At 47.4% G+C, this 23,478-nt stretch overlaps 1 protein-coding gene across 2 annotated transcripts in view; it reads right to left on the bottom strand.

The window, feature by feature from the left end:
* DMXL2 (Dmx like 2) overlaps nucleotides 1-23,478 on the bottom strand; it is a 1,907,871-nt gene that overhangs the window by 1,030,247 nt on the left and 854,146 nt on the right. The window lies entirely within an intron of this gene.

The raw sequence follows: 23,478 nt of genomic DNA, 5'->3' as shown, positions 1-23,478 counted from the left end.
AAGCTGCAGAAGCCAAGGAACCTGTCTACAGGGGCTGAACGGGAGTGGGGGGTGCCCTTCTGAGGGTGCTCGTCTGATGGCTGGGGCCTGCAGAGCTCCATGCGCTTGAAGCAGAAGCCCCACCAGCGCCCAGGTGTCTGGCGCTATATGAGTTGCGTGAATAGAAAGTGCACCCCTTTTCCATGGACAGATAGCTCCAATGTTGTCACCCACATATTATGTATCACTGCCAGTGTGTGTTCCACTAGGGTTGCCACCCCCACCCCTCCGCTCGACAGCACCGGGTGGTGAAGGGAGGGCCTACTGTAACTGCGCAGTGGCATGACTGCGAAATTCAGGGCCTCCTCCCAGGCAAAACACGCAAAATATGATTTTATTCAAAGACCACACAGTCGCTGTCTTTAAATAAGACTAACAGGACACATATCCCGTGCAGTGTACCAACACCATTCCCTACCACCTGTATATTCCATGTCATTTCTATACATAATAGTATACAAGTTAATAAAACAGCAAAAGAGCAAATAATTAAAAACAACAGTTCATCACATGTGTACTGGAACCTTTGGGGGGGACGTAGCTGTTGAAGTTAAGATGCAGGACCGCAGCCAAGCTCACATTCCTACAGGCGATGAAGTCAAACAAATTATAGCAAATTATCTGGTGTGTAGTTATCCATCTCATGGACTGGACCGACTAGAAATGCCCATGCTGCCTGCAAATACCGTCTGAACCTCCTGGTGGCTGTTAAACCTGCGGCCGGGTGCAGTCCATGGTTGTTGGTAATTGAGAAATATGCTAAATTTCATTGGTAGTAGCATAGGGCTCAGCTACCAATGACATAACGCTCGCATTGAGTGACCCCGTGGCATGTCCGCCTGTGACCCGCACCGCCTGGTATGACTCGTTACGGCTGGGCCGTGGTCGGGCGGGCACCATTATTTCTGGTAACATCGAATGCGAATGTGCACACTCCTGCAGCCCAGTGTCAGTCACTGGGCTGCAGGAGTGCACTGCCAGCGTTAGTGTGTTACTAAAAAGAATGGCGCCAGGCCACCCACGGCTGCCACCCACATGGCACCACGGCATGCCCACAGGTCCAGCCATCACGAGTACGGCCCACACCTCGCAGGCCGGGCGCCATTATTTTTGGTAACATCGGGCACTCCTGCAGCCCAGTATGTCACTGGGCTGCTGGAGTGCCACTGCCAGCATTCATAGCTGCCAAGGTTTCAGATTGCTATGCTATGTGTGACATTTTCATATTTACAGTGTAATTATGAGTGACGTTTCAACGAGTATAAGTGACACTTTCTTGCGAGCAAAAATCAAGCAATGAAGACATGGGAAACATATAAATATAAAAAATTAGACCAATTTGAGCAATGGAACACTCTAAATAGATCTTAAAACTGGTGCAAACGCCTGCGGCGGCTGACTAATAATAACAATTAAATTATGAAAATTTCACACATAGCAATCTGAAAGCTATAGTGATTTAACTACTTTGTGCATTCTGGGAGTTGTGGTATTGATATGCCTCAGTGGCCCACTTTGTATAAATACACTTAAAAACAAAGATACCTAAAACAAAAGCTTTGGATTGTAAACCTGGTGTCCTGCTGACAGTTGAAGTGGCTGACGCCCTACATCTCCAGTTCCTCATGTGTGCAGGTCGTGGTGTCTAGCGCTCTTTTCTAACAGAATGGAACACATTTTTTATTATTTAGACTTTACCCGGAGTAAGAGAGATAAAGGCAGAGAAAGGAAAAAGAAGAAGAAAAGGGAAAACAGTAGAAAAAGGGGAAACATGGATGAAAAAGAACATGTAGGAGAATAAAGCTAAAGAGACCAGCAGTGTGGGGTTGGTGGAAAAATTGCATTAGTTATCCACAAGTCTAGGCACCCCAGCTTTCAGCTGCTCCTGCAGTGGTTCACTAAGAAAACTTTGGACCCCTGTGCTTATTATTATTTTTTAAATTAGGCACTGCCTCCATCTTTACCTAATTTTCAAGAGTTAACATTCCATGTCTCCCTAGTTCAGGGCGTCCTTCCCTCGTGGATGATTTGTCCTCCCTCTCTGGGAGGCTTGGCCTTCCCAAGTGCTCTGTGTTAAGGGCTCCCCGACTCCTTCCCTTCCAGAGATTGGGTTACCATGTCACAGTCTTTTGTCTGCTGATCTTTTAGATACGATGTGACATGCATTCGAGTTCTGCGTCCCCTGTGCCCTCGGATAATCTCCCGGTTTTGAAAGGCCTCAAGTTCCCTGGCCTTTCTATAGCGGCCAACTCGGTCCTCGGCTGTGGGGAACACGACGTGGAGCTCGTGGCCTCGCTGATACCTGTACAAGGCCACTGCCCCCCCCCCACCCCCTCCCCAAGAACCATGCGAGGCAGGAGAAAAGGACTGTGTGGGTGGAGAGGGTCCAGTGAAGGGAGACTGTAGAGAAGAGAAAACAATCCTAGGAGTGTCAGTCATGATCGGGCTGTCTGTCTGCAGCTCAGCCTTACTCGAGCAAAATGAGCTTAATGCTGAACTGCCCAAAAAATTAAGTATTTCTGCATTTCGGTGACTGACACAGTTGAGCAGTAGTATAAGCCACTATGTTTGGTAAGTAACCGGACACTTACTTTTGCAGCAGCTGCTGCCACCGAGCCTGCTCCTGCGCTGGTAGCTGCAACGAAGCAGGACTGATGGGCCAGCCTGCCCAGATTACTTTCCCTGCAGAAGCGACGGCCGCATTCCTGGCCTCGAGTCGAGGACAGTGCAGGTGCAGCATTTTGATAATGGCCTCAGTGCTGCTGGGCTCACTGCAGTGTCTGTTCAGACACCATACCTTTGGTGGCATTTGGGTCCTGGGTGACGTGGTACTTTACTATTTCAGCTCAAGAAAACAGTTATGCGCGATGTCAGCACTGGTGAGGGTGAATTGGTTACATTGTTTATAACCTCACCTCTGCGCAACCCTGAGAGCGCTGAACCTGCCCGCAAGCTGCACACACAGCGCGCTGCCAGCTTTCTGGAAAAACAACAGTTGATGGACAGAATGCAGAACAATGTCATACATGTACCCCAGTACAGAGATCTGGGCCCAAATCCATCGTTTTTTTGCACTTCACACCACCCCAGTTCAGACATGGCCATTTGCAAATCAGCCTTGACACTGTGCCTCATGGGAACAGTCCAGCCCGAACTGCCAAGCCATGTCTTCCCTGGACCGGAATCAAGCATCCTAGGATCGGTTTCTGGCTATCAGCTGTCATCAGCCAGGATAGCTTGACTCCAGTGGTGTGGAGAGCACGGGACTCACGTCTGAGCATACCCGCCCCACTCGGGGTGACAAATGCAAAAACAACAGTTGATGGACAGAATGCAGAACAATGTCATACATTCACCCCAGTACAGAGATCTGGGCCCAAATCCATCGTTTTTTTGCACTCCACACCACCCCAGTTCAGACATGGCCATATGCAAATCAGCCTTGACCCTGTGCCTCATGGGAACAGTCCAGCCCGAACTGCCAAGCCATGTCTTCACTGGACCGGAATCTAGCATCCTAGGACCGGTTTCTGGCTATCAGCCGTTATCAGCCAGGATAGCTTGACTCCAGTGGTGACATGGCTTGGCAGTTCGGGCTGGACTGTTCCCATGAGGCAAAGGGTCACACTGATTTGCATATGGCCATGTCTGAACTGGGGTGGCTGAGTGAGCTAAAAAATGGTGATGGATTAAACCCAGATCACTTGACTGGGGGTGAGTGTTTGATTTGCTCAAACGCTCCGTCCACCATCCCCTTTTGTATCGCTTTGTTCGCCCTAAGTTGGCAGGGTATGCTCAGACGTGAGTCCCTTGCTCACTTGGCCACTGGATTCAAGATAGCTTGGCTGATGAGGATTATGAATCCGAAACTGGTCCCAGGATGCTTGTTTCCGGTCCAGGGAAGACATGGCTTGGCAGTTCGGGCTGGACTGTTCCCATGAGGCACAGGGTCAGACTGATTTGCATATGGCCATGTCTGAACTGGGGTGGCTGAGTGAGCTAAAGAATGGTGATGAATTAAACCCAGATCAGTTGACTGGGGGTGAGTGTTTGATTTGCTCAAATGCTCTGTCCACCATCCCCTTTTGTATCGCTTTGTTCGCCCTAAGTTGGCAGGGTATGTCGGATTGGGCTCCGGCCCCGGAAGTAGCGGCATATCTCCATGACAACCTGCGCATGAGCTTTGATAAAGAGGTGCGTAACAGGTTGCGTTATGAGTGTCCCAGGCCTGATATTCCGGATAAGGTGACAGACTGAGGAAAATTGAATTTTGCCTTGTCATGTGTGCCTACGTGTTCCCCATCCTATGTTATATATGCATGATCGATATGCATATATGTCCCCCTATGATCGATTACAGACGCAATTATAGTTGTGTCCAACTTTAGTATGTCAGTTATCCGGTCCCCGTGAAAGCAACGAGTATTAGGCCTATGTTGCCCACGTTTTACATTATGTACGTTAATTCATCAAATTGTCCCCGTTACTAGGCCTCAAGGGCCCGAACACCAGATTCAAGCTCCAGTCTCCTGAAACCACTCCGAGGAGCGATGCAGCCCCTCCCGCATCCCTGACCCTTCGCTTACTTCTTGCCGCGCAGCGCGGTGCCCGGCCTGGCTCTGCCTGCCTGTCTGCCAAGAATATGTTATGCCTCTAGTTATCAGTTCAGCTTTCCGTCTTCACATTCCTAAGCTAGCGAACCGCATAAACATCTTCAACTATAGTCTAGTCTTTCTGTCTCCATGCAAGTGAATTACTGAATTAATATCCATAGAAGATTCATAGCACACGCAATACACGTAGAATATATGCATGTACCAGTCTTAGTGTCAAGTAGCTTTTGCCCTGATAACTTTTAGATTCTATCAACATGTTCTCCAAACACCAGATACCAGATATGATATAGGTACATGTCATCCTGACATCGCAGACTTTAGTCTCCTCTTCTAGCACAGAAGTCATAGCCCCCAGTTCTCCCTAGTTACACGTCATGGCCCGTCTGCACGCACCAGTAGGTTAAAGGTTCCAGCTGCCCAGGTAGCCCCCTCCATGTATCCACCCATTTATGACACTTCTGTGACGTTCTCATCACATGTCTACGTGCACGCCCTGTGCACGCCTTCTTTGTACGCCCATTTGTTCTTATCTTACGTTTGTCACTTGTTACGCCTACTGTATGTAATGCAATTATAATGTTTTACTATATATACCATGTACTGTTAATGAGACGTTGCAGCTGCCAGTCCATGCCATTCTATTTCAGGCTGTTCCGATCCTGTCCCTTCCCTTATGCCTGATTAAAGCCTGTTCGACTCAGATACCCCGGATCCTGCCTCTTATTTATTGAGCTATCTGTTTTATTTAATGTATTCAAAAATAGTACCGGTAATTAATTATTTATTTACCACATAATGGCGCCCGAATAGGGACGAGCCCCTTCCCCACGCGCCGGCGATGTAACGCAGGCCCCCTGACCCTTCTACAGCCGTGACGGAACTCTACCGTGCACGTGCAGATATTTCTGCTTCATCAAGTCTCCCTCAGGCCCACGGAGGAGACGGAGACTGCGGTCCGGCATCCAGACGAGGCGGTGAGGAATGCGGTTCGTCCCGACCAGAGCCCAAGCCGAGAGAGCAAGGTCCGAGGTATCCGGAGGCCCACCTGTTTCTGAAGTCCGAAGTTCATAGTCCGACGTCGTAGCAGTCCAGTCCAGTCCGAGGCCTTCGAGTTTTGCTTCCCGGTGAGTACCGTTGCTGGGGGAGTATCTAGACGGGGTCATTAGTTTGTCTCCGGTCCGATGGGTTTGGGTACACAGATCCAGTCCGACGTGTCCATCTAGGTGGATACGGTATGACGTGTCTCTTTATGAGACCGGTATGTTCTGTACTGTTTTAGCAGTGCATCCAGTAATTCTAGTAAGTCCGTTCTCGAGAAATTCAAGTATTATGTTTTCAATGTATCAGGTAGTATTCTGTTCGAACTGTTATTAATGTATTTTTTTTTATGTCGTGGTATGAGTGATTTGTTTGCCATTTCATTACTGTGATTATTGTGTATTGTGTTTTAATTCAAGTACGATTCAGATATGCCTCTGTTTTCAAAGTTATGTCAGATAAAAACCAGAAAAGGGTTACTCAAAGAAGCAGTTCCTGTCCCTCCTAGGGACAGTCCTGGACATTTTATGTATCACAAGCATGGCTTAGATGCCATATTATATCTAGACTTATGGGTAGATTATACAAAGAATCTTGAAGAGAAATATAGATGGCCTGTATCAGGTACATGGGATGCCGAGTGCATCATGCGAGTAGAAGAGGCATTATGGAAAAGGAAAGCCAGACAGTCTCAGAAAGATGCCATCGAGTTATGGCGCAAAGAATCTCATAGAAGAACCGAAAAAGAATTCAGAAAAGCAGAATTAAGTAGAGAATCCTCAGAAAAGGCCCAAGAAAGGGAACTTCTAGAAGAAGGTGAACGAGTTAGAGCAGAACAGTCAGACAGACAGAGAAATGCCCTTATTAAAGGTATGTATCCTCTTCTTGCCGAGGGCTTGCCGAAGGCAACCCCGGAAGCACCCTGTAATTTACCGCCACCATTGGTCCCGATTAAACTGCGTCATAAACCGACTGCAGCTGAAATTTTCCTTTCGTCCTATTTAGACGACACTGTCCCAGAATATGCTAATACAGATCCTACTCCGCCAGTCCAAGTTCAAGTCCAGCCTCCTGTTAATGTAATTCCTGTGCCTCCAGTCGTTGGTCCTGTCCATGCGCCAGTCCCCCAGGATCAACCCACATTACGTACTCCTACTGTACCAGTCACTTTACCAGCACCCGCACATTCAGTATTAGTTAACGATTCCAGTTCAGGAGGAGCAGGGGGAGGTGCTCCTATCACCCCGCCTCAAGTAAAACGACTGACGCTGAGAGACGCAGCGTTACAGCACACGCCAAAAGTGACTACATACGCAGACCTCAAGCGACATCTTACTGACTGCATATATGATTCAGTTCCAGGCGAAGATCACATGATATTATATTCAGTACGTTTAAGGCGAGTTGCCAACTTTTTGGCCACCCTGCCCGAGATGAAGGAACATCTAGACAGAATATATCATTTTATCCGTACTGGGGAGAACCCAGGAAGTATTCACGAAGCTATGGTACACAGGAAAGTCGAGATTCAAGGCATGATTTTACAGTTCTTGATTAACTGTTTAATAAGAGAGCAAGATTATCCTGATAAAGATAAAGACGAGATGAAAGGCCTGACTAGGTGGAGTGACAATATAGCCGAGGGAAATCACAAGTCAGAAGGTAGTATAGAAAGTATGTACAGGAAAATTCGTAAGGAAATTATAAGTATACACCAGAAGGAGGAAGCAAAGAGAGCAACCGAGAAAGAGAATGACTCTTCAAGTGAAGAGGTAGACAGCGAGAATCCCGCCAGAATAGCGTATGTAGGTAGAACTAGATTTTCCGACAGACATTCACGTCTAGATTACAAGAAAGTTTTTCCTCCTCCCGTACCAGAACAGTGTTCTCTTGAACAAGTATTCCAGGCCACCGATACAATTCTGAAATTACGAATAGGTTATAGTGAGCTTAGTACCATGCATGAACAAGAACTAGCCCGATCAGCAGTCCGATGGGTGAGTGATTCTGCCACGTTTCCAGACGAAGTAGTGGCCCAAATGTTTCTGAAACTACCGCCAGCCGAGCAGCGACTGGTGGGTATGTATATGATCCAGCACCTCATTACACTGTATGAGGATCAACATTCTGATCCAGGTCCTTTACATGATGTACTGAACGAGTTACTCCTAAACCGATGGAAAGGTCTAGGTACCGATTTAATTAGTGTCATTCTAGAACAGCGCCACAAATACAGAACGTTCCTGAATCCACATTCTGTTCCTGTTCCACCCCCAGTAAGGAAATCGTTCTACATAGACAGACAGAATCCGTTACGAGAAGTACATCCAGTTAAGGGAGCGGGGGGTAATCTTGAACGAGTATTTGTTTACACCCCTATCACGAAAATAGAGCTTCTGGAAATGAAAAAGTTAATACCCTGTCACGATAAAGATCCAGCAGGGTTCCACCGTGAATTAAAGGACATGCTCCGTATGGGAGAATACACGTATCCTGACATTATTAAAATGTTAAAGGTCCTGCTGCCTGCGGGCATATATGAAAAACTTAAAGAAAAAGAATGGGAGGTGGGAGAGAAAAAGATAGATTGGACCGCATTAGAGACTGAAGATAACACACGAGTTCCAGGTACCGGTCTTGGGGATAAAGCTAAAGCATTGCCCGAGTTACTGATACAAGTCTTGCCAAGATTACTAGCCACGAAAAAGGAAGATTGGGATGCCATCTCAGCCTGTAAACAGAAACAAGATGAAGACACTAGTGATTTTTATTCTAGATTTGAGAAATGTTTCATTATAAATAGCGGCCTGAAAACAAGTAGTGAATCGTATCCACATCTTTTTGTTACCAAACTAGTTGAGAATTCTTTACCGCAAGTTAAAAATAGAGTATTGAAAGTCGAAAGTACCTGGCAAGCAAATACTCCATCACAAATGCTCCAGATGCTACAGTATCACCAGAACAGAATCAGGGAAGAGCAGGAACACGAAAGGAGACGTATGAACGACACGAAAATGAAAGTACTAGTTGCACAGTCTGTTCCACAAGACAGTCAGAAGAGGGGTCCGAATCAAACTAGTCATTCTACAGCTCCTGTTAAAGGGACCTGCAATTATTGTAAACAGCCAGGTCATTACATAAACGAATGTGCAGTTCTGAAACACAATATAGCTACTGGTAAAACAAAAGAGAGACCACGTCCTCCTAGACAAGAACAAGTTCCGCAGAATGCCCAGCCACCGCAGAACGCACAACAGACAGTTACAGTACCGCAGCCTATAGCTGCCACACAACACGTTACACAGCAGATGTACCAGTACGCACAGTCAGATTATCCAGAATATCAGCAGTATTCATGAAACAGCCTAGAGAGGGAGGTTGGCTTGCCTCTCATCGAGATTCCTGTAGATCAAGAGGGTCCCTATGTACACAGTCAAGTATTAGGGAAAGACAGAAAGTTTCTGATTGATACAGGGGCAAGTAGGACTACCATCAGTCATGACGAGGTTCCAGGGGCTCCACTCTCAGGCTCTAGAAATGTTTCCCTTGGATTTTCAGGAAAGCCTATTGTTAATGAAATATCGAAACCAGTTTCCCTAGAAGTTGGTCCATTGTCCCGAACTACAGACTTGTTACTTACGAAATCATGTCCAGAAAATTTACTAGGCATCAAGACATTGAAAGAATTAGGAGCAGTTATATGCTGTTCCCCAGAAGGAGTACGATTGTTTTTGCGCGATTTTAAAGGTCATTATGTATTACGTAATTTTGATCCAAGATTATTGAATGTACCACAGCATTTATGGGCGCAAGGTCCAACTGATGTAGGTTGTATGCACATTACACCCTATCGTGTCACTCTGAAACAAGGTGTTGTATTGCCACGAATCCGACATTACAAATTGCCACCTGAGGCTGTAGCAGCCTTATCCAAAATTATTGACGAGCTCATTGCTCAAGGAGTGGTTGTAGAAACTGACTCCAATGTATGTAATTCTCCTATCATTCCGATTCTGAAACGTACTGATCCCAATGCACCTCCAGTTTATCGATTAGTGATCGACCTTCGAGAACTTAATAAATGTATCATACCCCAGTACCCAGTGGTTCCAGATATTTCTTCCCTATTAACTGCCATTGATTCCGAAGCTACGTTCTTTACTGTTATTGATCTCAAGAACGCATTCTTTAGTGTCCCCATTCATCCAGACAGCCAGTTTCTTTTCGGATTCTGTTTAAGTGGAAGGAGCTATAAATTTACACGAGCTCCTCAAGGTTTCACAGAGAGTCCTAGCATTTACAGTCAAGCACTTAAAAGACAACTAGACAGTATTCACATGCCAACTGACACTGCCCTGCTCCAGTATGTCAATGATCTATTGATCACAGCCCGTTCTGAACGTGACTGCGAACGTGCGTCACTTACAGTCTTGTATTTCCTGGCCGAGATGGGGCACAAGGTGTCCCCTTCGAAACTACAATTCTGTGTCCAGCAAGTGGTCTACCTAGGACACTTACTGTCCAAGAGGGGTAGGCAGTTGACACCTGACCGTATCCAGTTAATAGAACATCTTCCACAGCCCAAGACTCAGAAGGAGGTACGAGCTTTTATCGGCCTCACTTCTTACTGCAGACAATGGATTCCTCAGTACGCATATCTAGCCAAGCCACTGATACAGTTAACGACACAGGAGGCAGCCACATTGACTGTCCTCCCTTGGACCCAAGAACATACACTTGCTTTCAATGAGTTAAAGAAGGCTTTATGCCAAGCACCTGTTCTAGCGACACCAAACTACAGTAAGCCTTTTACACTTTTTGTCACTGAACGTGATGGTACAGCATTATCTGTTCTGACGCAAGATCAAGCAGGACAACACAAGCCCTGTGCTTATTTTTCTAGCACATTAGATCCTGTGGCCCAGGCTCTGCCTGCGTGCCTCAAGTCAGTTGCAGCCACAGCCCTAGCTATCAGACAAAGTGATTCCATAGTGTTAGGACATTCCCTGACAGTACAAGTCCCACACTCCGTGGAAGTTCTTTTGAACCGAACACAGACTCAGCACTTGACAATTGCACGTTTAACAGGTTATGAACTGACACTGTTTCAGCCACACATAGAAATCAGACGCTGCAACATTTTAAATCCTGCTACACTGTTACCCTCAGTTACTTCAAATCCTGCCACACATGACTGCGTGGAAGTTGTTAACACCATGACAAAGCCAAGACAAGACTTGACAGACATTGCATTACCTGACCCCGACCTGACACTTTATGTGGATGGTTCATGTATGAGAACAAGTACAGGAGAACTAGTAGCCGCGTATGCAGTGACTACTGAAACTGAAGTTATAGAAACACATCGTATTGACACCCTGTCTGCTCAAGCAGCAGAGCTCATCGCTCTGATTCAAGCCTGCATACGAGCCAAGAACCTGAAAGTAAACATATACACAGATTCACGTTATGCATTCGGAGTCGTTCACGACTTTGGAGTACTCTGGCAAGAAAGAGGTTTTATGACTTCTCATGGAACCAAGATTCAGCATGGCCCCCTCATTCAAGCTCTGTTAGATGCAATACATTTACCGACAGCTATCGCTATCATGAAGTGCAAGGCACATACGAAAGTCACTGACATCATTTCCCAGGGTAACGACCTGGCAGATCGAACAGCCAAGCTTACAGCCCAGACTCCAGACATTCTAGTTAACACGACTCAGACAGACGTTCCAGTTCAGACGATTTGTATGACAGTTAAGGACCCCACTCAAGACGTACTAGATATACAGTCACATGCTACCCCAGATGAAATCAAGAAGTGGTCTGAACAAGGAGGGGTCCAGACAGATCAAGGATGGTTGACGAAGGGAAAAGCCACATGGTTTCTCCCCGACTCTATGGTTCAAGTCATTATTAACACAGCACATAGTCCAGCACACTTAGGAGAAAAAGCCATGTTAGACAGCATTCAGAACCTCTGGTTTAACAAGCATTTACGAGCAGCAGCCAAACAGAAAGTGCGTACCTGCATGATATGTTGTCAGTTCAATCCAGGTAAAGGTATTCCGGTGGAACAAGGTGGATTCCATCCTCCTGACCACCCTTTTGAAGTCCTCCAGATGGATTATATTCAGATGGATCGATGTCGAGGTTTCAAGTATGTCCTCGTAGTTGTATGCGCTTTGTCCAGATGGACGGAAGCATATCCAGTCCCAGATTACACTGCCGCGACCACTGCTAGGCAGTTGGTTCGTGAGTATTTCCCCCGCTATGGATTACCGAGGGTCGTGAATTCAGACAACGGCCAGCCATTCTCATCCGAACTCATGAAACAAGTATCCCTTCTGTTAGGGTACCAGTGGAAGTTCCACTGTGTACGACATCCTGAAGCAGCTGGTCTCGTCGAGAGACATAATCAGACCCTGAAAATCCGCATTGCCAAGGTATGCGCAGAGAAAGGCGTAGATTGGATGGTAGCACTGCCAGTCGCCCTTTTTTACATGAGAATGGTCGCACACTCCCGTTCAGGTCTTTCACCTTTCGAGGTAGTTTTCGGTCGTCCCCCAAACATGTGGGGTACACCTAGACCACGTACAATTACCGTAGTTGACAGTAATATGCTGACAGATTACCTGGCTTCCTTGATGTCTGCACTACTCTCTTGTCGTTCACAGGTTGCCGCTGCTTTTCCAGACAACACTCAAGTGAAACCGCACGAGGTCATACCAGGTGACCTCGTTTTGATTAGGAACTTTGATCGTTCAAGTCCGCTGGAACCCCGATGGAAAGAACCAAAACTCGTCCTGATGACAACAAGAACGGCGATCAAGGTCGAGGGTCGAAAAGGCTGGTTGCATTCCAGTCACGTGAAGCGATTTCATGGACTCCCTCCAAAAACTTTTTTCAAGGACTGCCCCGTTCTCAAGGACTGCCCAGATACTGACTCTAAACTTCCCCTGTTAGAGAAAACTCCGCAGCAGGAGTATAAAGAAAAGTTAAGGTCTAGTAAGTCAGCCAGTTTAATTGTCTAAGTCCCTCTCGGGTGAAGCGGTTAGACAGGTTCCTGACATGTATGAGATAGACCCCCATAGTGAGAGAGTTAGTCAAAGCTCTAAGAGAATACGTTATTGTAAGAATCTTCGAAGTCGCTGCATTGTGACTCTATTATTTTTGTTATTTCTGAGTCTTATGGTTACCTGCATAAGTTATGCCTTTCATCTATGTTTTCCTATCGTTTCACATGTACATTTGTCTCCTAATGTTACAGTAGAGCACACTTTTAGTGAACTACCTCCTCACGAGTTATCCTATCGTCTTGCCATGCGCAATAATACTTTTATCCGAATGTTACACTATTCACACCAGACCAGCAATGCCACTAATTGTTGGGTGGGTGGTCGACTTCCCCCTTTTCAGACACCAAAGGGAGTACTGCCACTCTTTCCCTATCCGTTTTCACACAATGGTTCGTGTGGAGCATGGTCCACGTTAACGTCATCCTCAAACGATATGTCCCTTTTGAATAGAACATGTTTCCCAGACAAGGAAGGTCTTTCCCATAGAACAGGGTTAGATCTAGAAAATGAAGTATATGATCTAGGTAATTATTCCTCAAATTTCATGGTTTTGAATGTTCAGTCCGAGACTACTCCACATTTGCCTGCTATTACAGTCCTACCAGTGAAAGGCGAATTATGTGTCAGAAAGAATGGTTCGGTACATCTAGGACACAGTGATTGTAATACTGTGGTCGAGTATAGTGACAGTGGGAAATCTACTTTCAAAGCCTCACGTCATTCGTATTTTGTATGTGGTCAGACCGCATATGTTCGTCTGCCCCTGGATTGGGATGGAACATGTTACATTGCCTTCCTACTGCCACCAGTTTTTCTAGCCCCATCCGATTATCACAGAAATACACATCTAGTACACTTTAGACATAGAAGGGAGATCGAGTCCCCCATTGTCGATCAAACTGAAACTGCTCTAGAACAGTATCAAGACTTCAATAAAGGTTTCTTTTTCTTCATAGGTCCTGTCCAGAATAGTAAGCTAATACGTAGGCTAACCAGAACCCTTGAAGCAGTAGTGAATGAGACTACTTCCGCTCTAGGTAACTTAACTGAAGAACAATCTGCTATGAGATTTGTCGTGCTCCAAAATCGTCTCGTCCTTGACGTCATACTGGCCGATAGGGGCGGAGCTTGTAGAGTCATCGGATCTAGTTGCTGCATTTTCATTCCTAATAACGCACCGTCTGTATATTCAGCTATAACCAGACTTCATAAAATAGCCCATCAGTTACACCAGAATCCAGGCACCTGGACATGGTCCGGTTGGCTCTGGAGTATAATATCTGCCTGGGGATGGAAAGTATTGTCATTCCTGGGTATAGCAGTAATGATCATATTCAGTTGTTGCCTATGTTTACAATGTGGCCCTGCGATTTGCGGCTTGTGCGCTACATCTTGTATTCCTAGTCCTAAGTCCCGTTCCAAGACAATCCGAGACGAGCAAATGATGCTCTATGAACAGATAGATGGAATCATGAATATTGATGTTTCTGAAGGAAACGTAGGGCACAAGGAGGGAATGAGGAAAATTTAATTTTGCCTTGTCATGTGTGCCTACGTGTTCCCCATCCTATGTTATATATGCATGATCGATATGCATATATGTCCCCCTATGATCGATTACAGACGCAATTATAGTTGTGTCCAACTTTAGTATGTCAGTTATCCGGTCCCCGTGAAAGCAACGAGTATTAGGCCTATGTTGCCCACGTTTTACATTATGTACGTTAATTCATCAAATTGTCCCCGTTACTAGGCCTCAAGGGCCCGAACACCAGATTCAAGCTCCAGTCTCCTGAAACCACTCCGAGGAGCGATGCAGCCCCTCCCGCATCCCTGACCCTTCGCTTACTTCTTGCCGCGCAGCGCGGTGCCCGGCCTGGCTCTGCCTGCCTGTCTGCCAAGAATATGTTATGCCTCTAGTTATCAGTTCAGCTTTCCGTCTTCACATTCCTAAGCTAGCGAACCGCATAAACATCTTCAACTATAGTCTAGTCTTTCTGTCTCCATGCAAGTGAATTACTGAATTAATATCCATAGAAGATTCATAGCACACGCAATACACGTAGAATATATGCATGTACCAGTCTTAGTGTCAAGTAGCTTTTGCCCTGATAACTTTTAGATTCTATCAACATGTTCTCCAAACACCAGATACCAGATATGATATAGGTACATGTCGTCCTGACATCGCAGACTTTAGTCTCCTCTTCTAGCACAGAAGTCATAGCCCCCAGTTCTCCCTAGTTACACGTCATGGCCCGTCTGCACGCACCAGTAGGTTAAAGGTTCCAGCTGCCCAGGTAGCCTCCTCCATGTATCCACCCATTTATGACACTTCTGTGACGTTCTCATCACATGTCTACGTGCACGCCCTGTGCACGCCTTCTTTGTACGCCCATTTGTTCTTATCTTACGTTTGTCACTTGTTACGCCTACTGTATGTAATGCAATTATAATGTTTTACTATATATACCATGTACTGTTAATGAGACGTTGCAGCTGCCAGTCCATGCCATTCTATTTCAGGCTGTTCCGATCCTGTCCCTTCCCTTATGCCTGATTAAAGCCTGTTCGACTCAGATACCCCGGATCCTGCCTCTTATTTATTGAGCTATCTGTTTTATTTAATGTATTCAAAAATAGTACCGGTAATTAATTATTTATTTACCACAAGACTCCAGACATAGATGTAAGCCTCCTTACCTTCCTAAAGAAATTCGCTGAGGACCAGAAGAAGGGAATCGATCGTGCCTGGCACGGCTGCCAGGACAAACTCTTGGATGTGGCAGAGCCAATGGCCAAAATCTTAGAAATGGCCCTGGAGGCGAAAGAGTCTGGTGCTCCCTTAGATCCGGACGTCTTGGCTGGGTGGACCCAAAGGGCATTATGCCTGCTGGGTAACGCCAATTGTACTATTTACACTGAGAGGCGTAAGTCGCTCCTCATGAGAATGGACTCTAACTTGACGGAGCTCGCTGGGGCAGAACCAGGTCCTCTGGCAGAGGGTAACCTCTTCGGTGACCGCTTCGAGAAAGACGTTTCCAAATATGTAGGTACATTCACGTTCCTTGACAAGGCCCAATAGGGCACCAAACGGGTGTTCCAGGCTGGCCTTTTTAATCAGGCCGGCGAGGCAGAGGACGGTCGCCAAGCCACCAGTATCATCAAGGTCCTCACCGAGGAGACTACGGCCTTGGTCAAGGCGAGTGGGACTCCACTCCTGAAATTGAAATTAAAATATTTATAAAGCGCACATACACCATGCGGTTTCTTGGCGCTAGGACACCAGACCAAGGGGGAGTGAAGAACCAGACGGCTAACGTGAGAAAGCTTGTGTAAACAAAAATGTTTTTAAGGATTTGCGAAATTCTGAGTAATGAGTAGAAAATCTGAGGGAAGGTGGAAGGGCATTCCAAAAGGTAGGCGCAAGCGTAGAAAAGTTTGCGCCACCTGACCTCTTCTTCTTAAAACGAGGGACAACCAGAAGGGATTGTGAAGAGGATCGCAGCTCTCTGCTAGGACAATATGCCTTGATCTCAGAAGAAATAAAGTGAGGGGCTGTCGCTGCCCTAGCATGGAAGGTGATACAACCCATCTTAAACAAGGCACGCTCCCGGATAGGCAACCAGTGCAGAGCTTTGAGCAGCGGGGTAACATGATGGGACTTGGACAGATTGTAAACAAGTCGAGCTGCCTGATTCTGCACCAGTTGGAGTCTCCGAAGATGGTAAGCAGAGAGACCATTATACAAGGCGTTGCCATAGTCCAAGCGGGAGATCACCATCGCAGACAGAATGAGTTTGAGGGCACAAAAGGAAAAGAAACGGGACACCTTACGGATAGTGCAAAGAGTGAGAAAACAGGAGGAAACAACAGAACTAATCTGGGAGTGCAATGTAAGGTGCGCGTTGAGTTTAATCCCTAAGGTTTTACCCGAAAAAGAAGGGATGGGGGGGGACCCAGGGAAGAAGGCCAAAAAAGAGGGGACCAGGGACTGGAGGAGCCTCCCGTCATCACCAGCTCGGTTTTGTCGGGGTTGAGCTTCAGATGGTTAAAGCTCATCCAGTCCCTGATAAACAACATAATAGAGTGAAAGTTGTGAATGGACTCAGGGGAAGAAGATAAATTAAAAACCAATTGGAGATCGTCAGCATAGTTATAGATGGTGACGTCCATCTGCTGAAGTGCAAAAATAAGAGGGGAAATGTACAAATTGAACAACAAAGGAGACAAAGAAGAACCTTGTGGCACTCCGCAGTGGACCAATTGAGGGGGAGCAGAGAAGTTGGCCAGATGGACGGCCTGAGTGCGGTCCTTTAAAAAGGATGCTAGCCAGGCCAGGGCGGACCCCCTGATGCCGGCCGCCTCGACACGGGAAAGAAGGATGGAATGATCCACCGTGTCGAAGGCGGCGGATAAATCAAGGAGGACCAAAGCCTGGGGCCGGCCAACATCCATGCCCTCTCTGAGGTTGTCCATCACAGAGAGGACAACGGACTCTGTGGAGTGCGCCGGGCGGAACCCACCCTGACAAGAGGCTAGGCAGCCGTTCTCCTCCACGAAAATACTGAGCGTTCTAGTGATGTGACGCTCCAGAATTTTGCCCAGGAAAGGGAGGAGGGAAATAGGGCGGTAGTTAGCAAGTGAAGATGGGTCGGAACCAGGCTTTTTTAGAATAGGGATGATGATAGCCGATTTGTGAGACTGGGGAACAGTACCATGAGCCAGAGAGTTATTGAGAAAAGTGAGCGAAGGGGAGGGACAGGCGGAATAGATTTGCTTTAAAATGTGTACGGGGCAAGTGTCAGATGGAGAGCCTGACTTAACCGTCGAGACGAGAGACAGGAAAGCTTCTGTAGTCAGGGGAGGGAAGTATTCAAGGTACATCTGAGAGGAAAAAGGCTGTGGATCCGAGTAAGGGGGGGGGGAGGGACAACGTTAGATTTAATAGCTAAGATTTTGTCTGAGAAGTAGCTATTAAGTGAATCACAGAGGGTCTTGGAAGGGGAGGGTTTGAGGGTTACTCTATCAGAGAATGCCAGATCTTGCACAATAGAGAAAATTTATCTGGGCTGGCTTTCAGCGAGTAAGATTTTCGAGGAAAAGTACTCGGTTTTGGCAAGAAGGATGGATTTCTTGTATTGGTTCAGAAGAGTTGTGTACTAAGTTTTAAGAGTGGGACAATAAGTATGTCGCCAGGCACGCTCCGCTTGCCTGAGAGCTAGTTTTTCCTCTTTCAATGCGGTATTGAACCACCTATTGGCATCATAATTGCGCCTGGCAGAAACTCGTCTGAGAGGGGCCACCTGATCGCAACCTCTGTTGAGCCAGTTATTTAGGGATTCCATTTGGCAGTGGATGGGGAGATCTTGAAGATTGGGGCAAGAAGCAGAAAGGGAGGAACAGAGTAAAGGCACGTCCACATGAGTCCAATTCCGGGCCCATGTGTTCCTGGGAAGGGAAGGTTTCCTAACAAGGCTGGGGTGTAAAGAAAAAGAAACTAAAAAATGATCAGACCAAGTGCAGGGGGAGACCACCAGGGAGGAGACAGGACAGTTGAGTGACCAGACCTGGTCCAGAATATGACCGTGGATATGAGTGGGGCTGTGAACATAAGACACCAGATTAAAAGAAGAGAGGGAATCAGAAAATTCTTTAGACGGAAGATCTTCAGCTGGATCGGTAGGCCAGTAATTAAAATCGCCAAGCACCAGGATAGAGGAGTTATTAACTGCTAGGGTAGCCAGCAGGTCCTGGAAGGCGTGGAGGATGTGCACTGTAGTCTGAGGGGGACGATACACAAGCAGACAAGTAAGAGGTGGCGAAAAGGAAGCGGAACGAACAACTAAATAATCAATCATTGCAATGCGGGGAGCTGGCAATATCTGGAAGTGAAGGTCCGTGCGAGCGATGAGAGCCACCCCACCACCAGCCTTACCGGCCGGACGGTCGGCACGGATGGCATAATATGAGGGGGGAGGGTGGCCAGGAGGGTTGGGAGAGAGTCCGGGCAAAAGCAAGTCTCCGTAAGAAACAGAAGATCAGGTTGGTGCGTGTCTAGCAGAACAAAAAGTTCATGAAAATGCTTGACCGCCGATTTAGTGTTCAAAAGGAGAACCGAGGTTGTCGGGGTCACAGGAATAAGGGAGGGCGACGCTGGGAGGCCAGGGGAGGGAGGGAGGGACTGGGGCCGGAATGAGGGGGGGTAGAAGAAGTCGGTGTGAGGCCGAGTTTGGAGATTTTGGAAATAATAGAATCGGCCAAAGCCCACGGACCTTGCATAGTTCGGAGCTGGGCTGATGAGAAAGTTAAAAATCGGGTAGAGTGGAGTGCCCCTAGCCCCGGCCGGCCGCGGACGGACGCAGACGGGCTTGCCTTTGGCGCGCGCGCCCGCTGCGCGTGCGCATGGGGCGTCGCTTTTGTGGCCTGGGTGCGCGGTAGCTAGAGCGCTACCCTGAGGAATGCTCTGCCCCCTCCAAGATGGCAGCCGCAACCCCGTCAGCCCTCCGGATCAAGCGGCACTCAGCCGTGCCGGACCGGGGCTAGGGGAGCGGTGAATGAGGCGAGGGAGCAGCAGCGGCCAAAGAAAGCAACAGAAAAAGGTAAAGTGTTAAAATACGCTACAGCGTTCAATTAAATTAAAAGCGAGCCCACAAGCACCGCAGCAGCCGCGAACCAACTGCCACCAGATTCTCAGCGCGTCCGCTGCGCGTGCGCATGGGGCGGCGCTTTTGTGGCCTGGGTGCGCGGTAGCTAGAGCGCTACCCTGAGGAATGCTCTGCCCCCTCCAAGATGGCGGCCGCAACCCCGTCAGCCCTCCGGATCAAGCGGCACTCAGCCGTGCCGGACCGGGGCTAGGAGAGCGGTGAATGAGGCAAGGGAGCAGCAGCGGCCAAAGAAAGCAACAGAAAATGGTAAAATGTTAAAATACGCTACAGCGTTCAATTAAATTAAAAGCGAGCCCACAAGCACCGCAGCAGCCACGAACCAACTGCCACCAGGTTCTCAGCGCGTCCGCTGCGCGTGCGCATGGGGCGTCGCTTTTGTGGCCTGGGTGCGCGGTAGCTAGAGCGCTACCCTGAGGAATGCTCTGCCCCCTCCAAGATGGCGGCCGCAACCCTGTCAGCCCTCCGGATCAAGCGGCACTCAGCCGTGCCGGACCGGGGCTAGGGGAGCGGTGAATGCCACCAGGTTCTCAGCGCGTCCCTGGAGGTACATTCTACCCCACCAGACAGCGCTTCAACAGAGGCTGACATCGAGCGGCCTTCCAAGCTCCAGAGTCTGCAGGTAAGAGTTTCCAACACCTTTCAGTTACCCTTGGGGGATCGTACTCAGTTTTTGTATCGCAATTGGGCTCCGATCTCACAGGATGCGTGGGTTCTACAGACAATTCAGGGGTTTCACCTAGATTTTTATCAGACTCCCTTTCAGGACATTCCACCCGACAACTCTTTTTCCCAAATCGAGTGCGTTTTTATAGATGCAGAACAGTCGCATTGCTGCAGAAACACGCAATTGCGTATTGCGATGATGGTCCTCGCGGTTTCTGCAGCAATATCTTCGTGGTTCAGAAGAAAGGCGGAAGTCACAGGTTGGTATTGAATCTAAGGGAATTCAACCATTATATGACATACAGCCATTTCAAGATGGAGCATATCCATCTCTTGGCAGATTTGCTGAAGGAAGGAGACTGGATGGTCCAGTTGCACCTAAGGGACGCCTACCTTTCGATCCCTATAATTCCTCCTCACTGCCGTTTTCTGCAGTTTCATTGGCGGAACCGGTTGTTCGAATATTTGGTCCTTCCTTTCGGACTTACCTCGGCGCCATAGTGTTTCACCAAGGTGATGAAGCAGGTCATAGCGCACTTACGAGAACAGGGCGTCCGCATGATAGTGTATCTGGACGATATACTTATCATGGCACAGACTCCGACTTTGGCTGCGCAACACTTGCACATGACCATGTCTATTCTTCAAAACTTGGGGTTCGTCATCAACATACCCAAATTGGCTCTTTGTCCTGCTCAGACCATGGACTTTCTGGGTTTCGTCATTAATTCACAGACGGCCCAGTTGAGCCTTTCTCGCTTCAAATTGAAAGATATCAAGACTCTGTTGTCCAAACAGACGGTCTCATTGCGGGTGATTGCCAGAATCGTGGGTCCTTCAGAGATTGAAGATTCAACACCCTCGGAAGGGGTTGTCCTACACAGATCGGATTCCTCTCTCCACTGAAGAGCTACAATGGTGGCTGGCCCACATGGATGCGCGGAACGGCAGGGCCATCTTCGGCTCTCCAAACCAGAAGTTGTCAGAGTCTGACGCCAGCCATTGGTGCTGGGGAGCGTGTTGCGGAGATATATACACCGGAGGTCGGTGGTCCCTGCACGAGCTCGAGCTGCATATCAAATTGTCTAGAAGTGTTAGCAGTGTCGTTCGCGATCTGGACGCTCTCTCCCAAGCTGGTCTCATGCTGCATCCTTCTGTGGATGGACAATATCTCAGGAGTGAGGTATATCAACAAGTTGGGAGATATGAGGTCGTCATTACTAGCAGAGATAGCGAAGGACTTTTGGCATTATTGCCTGAATCATCCGATTTCGTCATAGCGTAATACCTTCCGGAACAATCCAATGTAGTAGCGTATTGGAACTCACAATACCTAAAGGATTACAGCGACTGGCAACTCCAGCCCCAGATATTCAGTTGGTTGCGAGCTGTGTGGGGCACGTGTGAGATAGACCTCTGAGTCCAGACATTTTTCAGCTGGAGACCGGATCCGTTGGCAAGAGCGACAGATGCGTTTTCTCAGGACGGGTTCAAAGGTCTGAACTATGCCTTTCCTCCCTTCATCTTGATTCTGGGGGTGACCACTCATGTAACCTGACAGCGGGTGGAGATTATTCTGATAACCCCACTGTGGAAGTCGCAGCCCTAGTTCCCAATACTATTGGAGATGAGCTACGACTTCCTCGACGATGCTCCAGGGCCTTCATGGAGAGGTGCATCCGATGGTAGTGTCGGGACAGTTGTCCCTGAAGGCCTGGAGGTTTTCAGGCAACAAAGGCAAATGCCAGGATTTTCAGACAAGGCTGCAGCCTTCATTTGCCAGGCCTGGGCCCCTTCCACCAGGAAGTGATACTCTTCAGCCTGGAAGGGCTGGGTTCGTTGGTACGTGGGACAACATGTGGATCCCGTGGCGGCCGAGTTATCCCATGTTGTGAATTTCTTATCGGAGAAAGCATACGAGGATTTGGCGTATCGTTCTGTTAATAATTTTAGGTCCGCCATTTCCGCTGGTCATTCCCAAATAGATGGCAAACCTGTGGGCATACACTCGGTCATTTGTAAGTTGTTAAAAGATATCTGCGTTGCGAATCCTCCCAAACCAAAATATTCTTCCCTGCGGGACGTTTCCTTAGTTCTTTCCCTATTTGATAGATGGCCAGATAAAAATGTGTTATCTAGGAAACAACTGTTGTCCAAACTTGCTATGTTGTTATGCCTAACTGCCTGTCGACGTTCATCCGACGTCAAAGCTCTGGATCTTACAGGTAGAGTATTTACTCTGGAAGGAGTTTCTTTTACTATCACTGCCAGAACTAAAACATTCTCAAAAAGTGTTGATTATCTTGCTTTTCCCACTAACGCTAAGTTATGTGTGGTTCAATGTCTTAAGGCCTATGAAGAATGTATTAGGTCTATACGACCGGATGGTTCAGTTCAATTGTTAAATTCATTACAAAAACCTCATAAACCTGTGTCTGTAGCTACCATTGCCAGATGGTTAAAATCAGTCATGCAAGAAGCAGATATTGATACCCAGGTGCTTGGGGCACATTCTGTTCGTGGTGCCATGGCATCAAAGACTTTCATGTTGGGTTCTACCATTCAATATATTATGCGATCTGCTAACTGCTCTTCTGAGTCCACATTTAAACAATTTTATTATAAACCGGTGAGTGATATAGCTTCAGTTGTGTTTGATAAGCTTTAAACTAGCATAATCAGAAGCCTCCGGTCCTGTAATAGAATAAAAAATTAGCTAGCATTTGCGCCAAGAATTTTCAATTCTATTACGGACATGAAGAGGAGCCTTATCCACCCGATTATATTACAATGTTTGTAATGGTTGCCCACCCGTATGTATTTTTTATTCTGTTTAAGGAGAAGTTACGTTTTTTTTCCTGTGTTTCGTTCCTTTCAGGGTCCGAAAAGAAGATGGATTAGAAGTACTTCTGGTTAAGAAGACATATACTCTCCAGTTTAGTTCTGGTTCTTCCACGTTGGAGGATGGTTGTTTGGACTTGAGTACATGTTCTTGGACTGAAATGTTAATGTTATTAGACTGAGATGTTCGAGCAAAGAAAGAGGCTCGGCAACAGGTTATGGAGGCACTTATAGGGTCATGCAGGATGTGCTGTATACCAAGCATCATGGGAAATGTAGTTTTTATTTGCATACAAAACTTTTCATTGGCTGCTTTGAGTGGCAAATAAAAGAAAGAGAAGCATAATCCTCGCCTTTGTGTCCTTAATGAATTGAAGATTCTTGGCGCAAATCCTCGCTAATTTTTTATTCCTCGGAGAGTCTCACTGAGGATTGGTAATTCTAGTCAGCGTGCGCATTTCCCTCGAGCTGTCGGCCTGAGGCGAACGCCCTGCTGGGCCTGTATTCAGATTGTGCCGCTCTCCCAACCCA

The sequence above is a fragment of the Lissotriton helveticus genome, chromosome 3_2, assembly GCF_964261635.1.
Source record: "Lissotriton helveticus chromosome 3_2, aLisHel1.1, whole genome shotgun sequence".
Taxonomy (NCBI): domain Eukaryota; kingdom Metazoa; phylum Chordata; class Amphibia; order Caudata; family Salamandridae; genus Lissotriton; species Lissotriton helveticus.
Note: the sequence above shows the minus strand (reverse complement) of the source record. Positions and strands in the feature narration are given on the sequence as shown.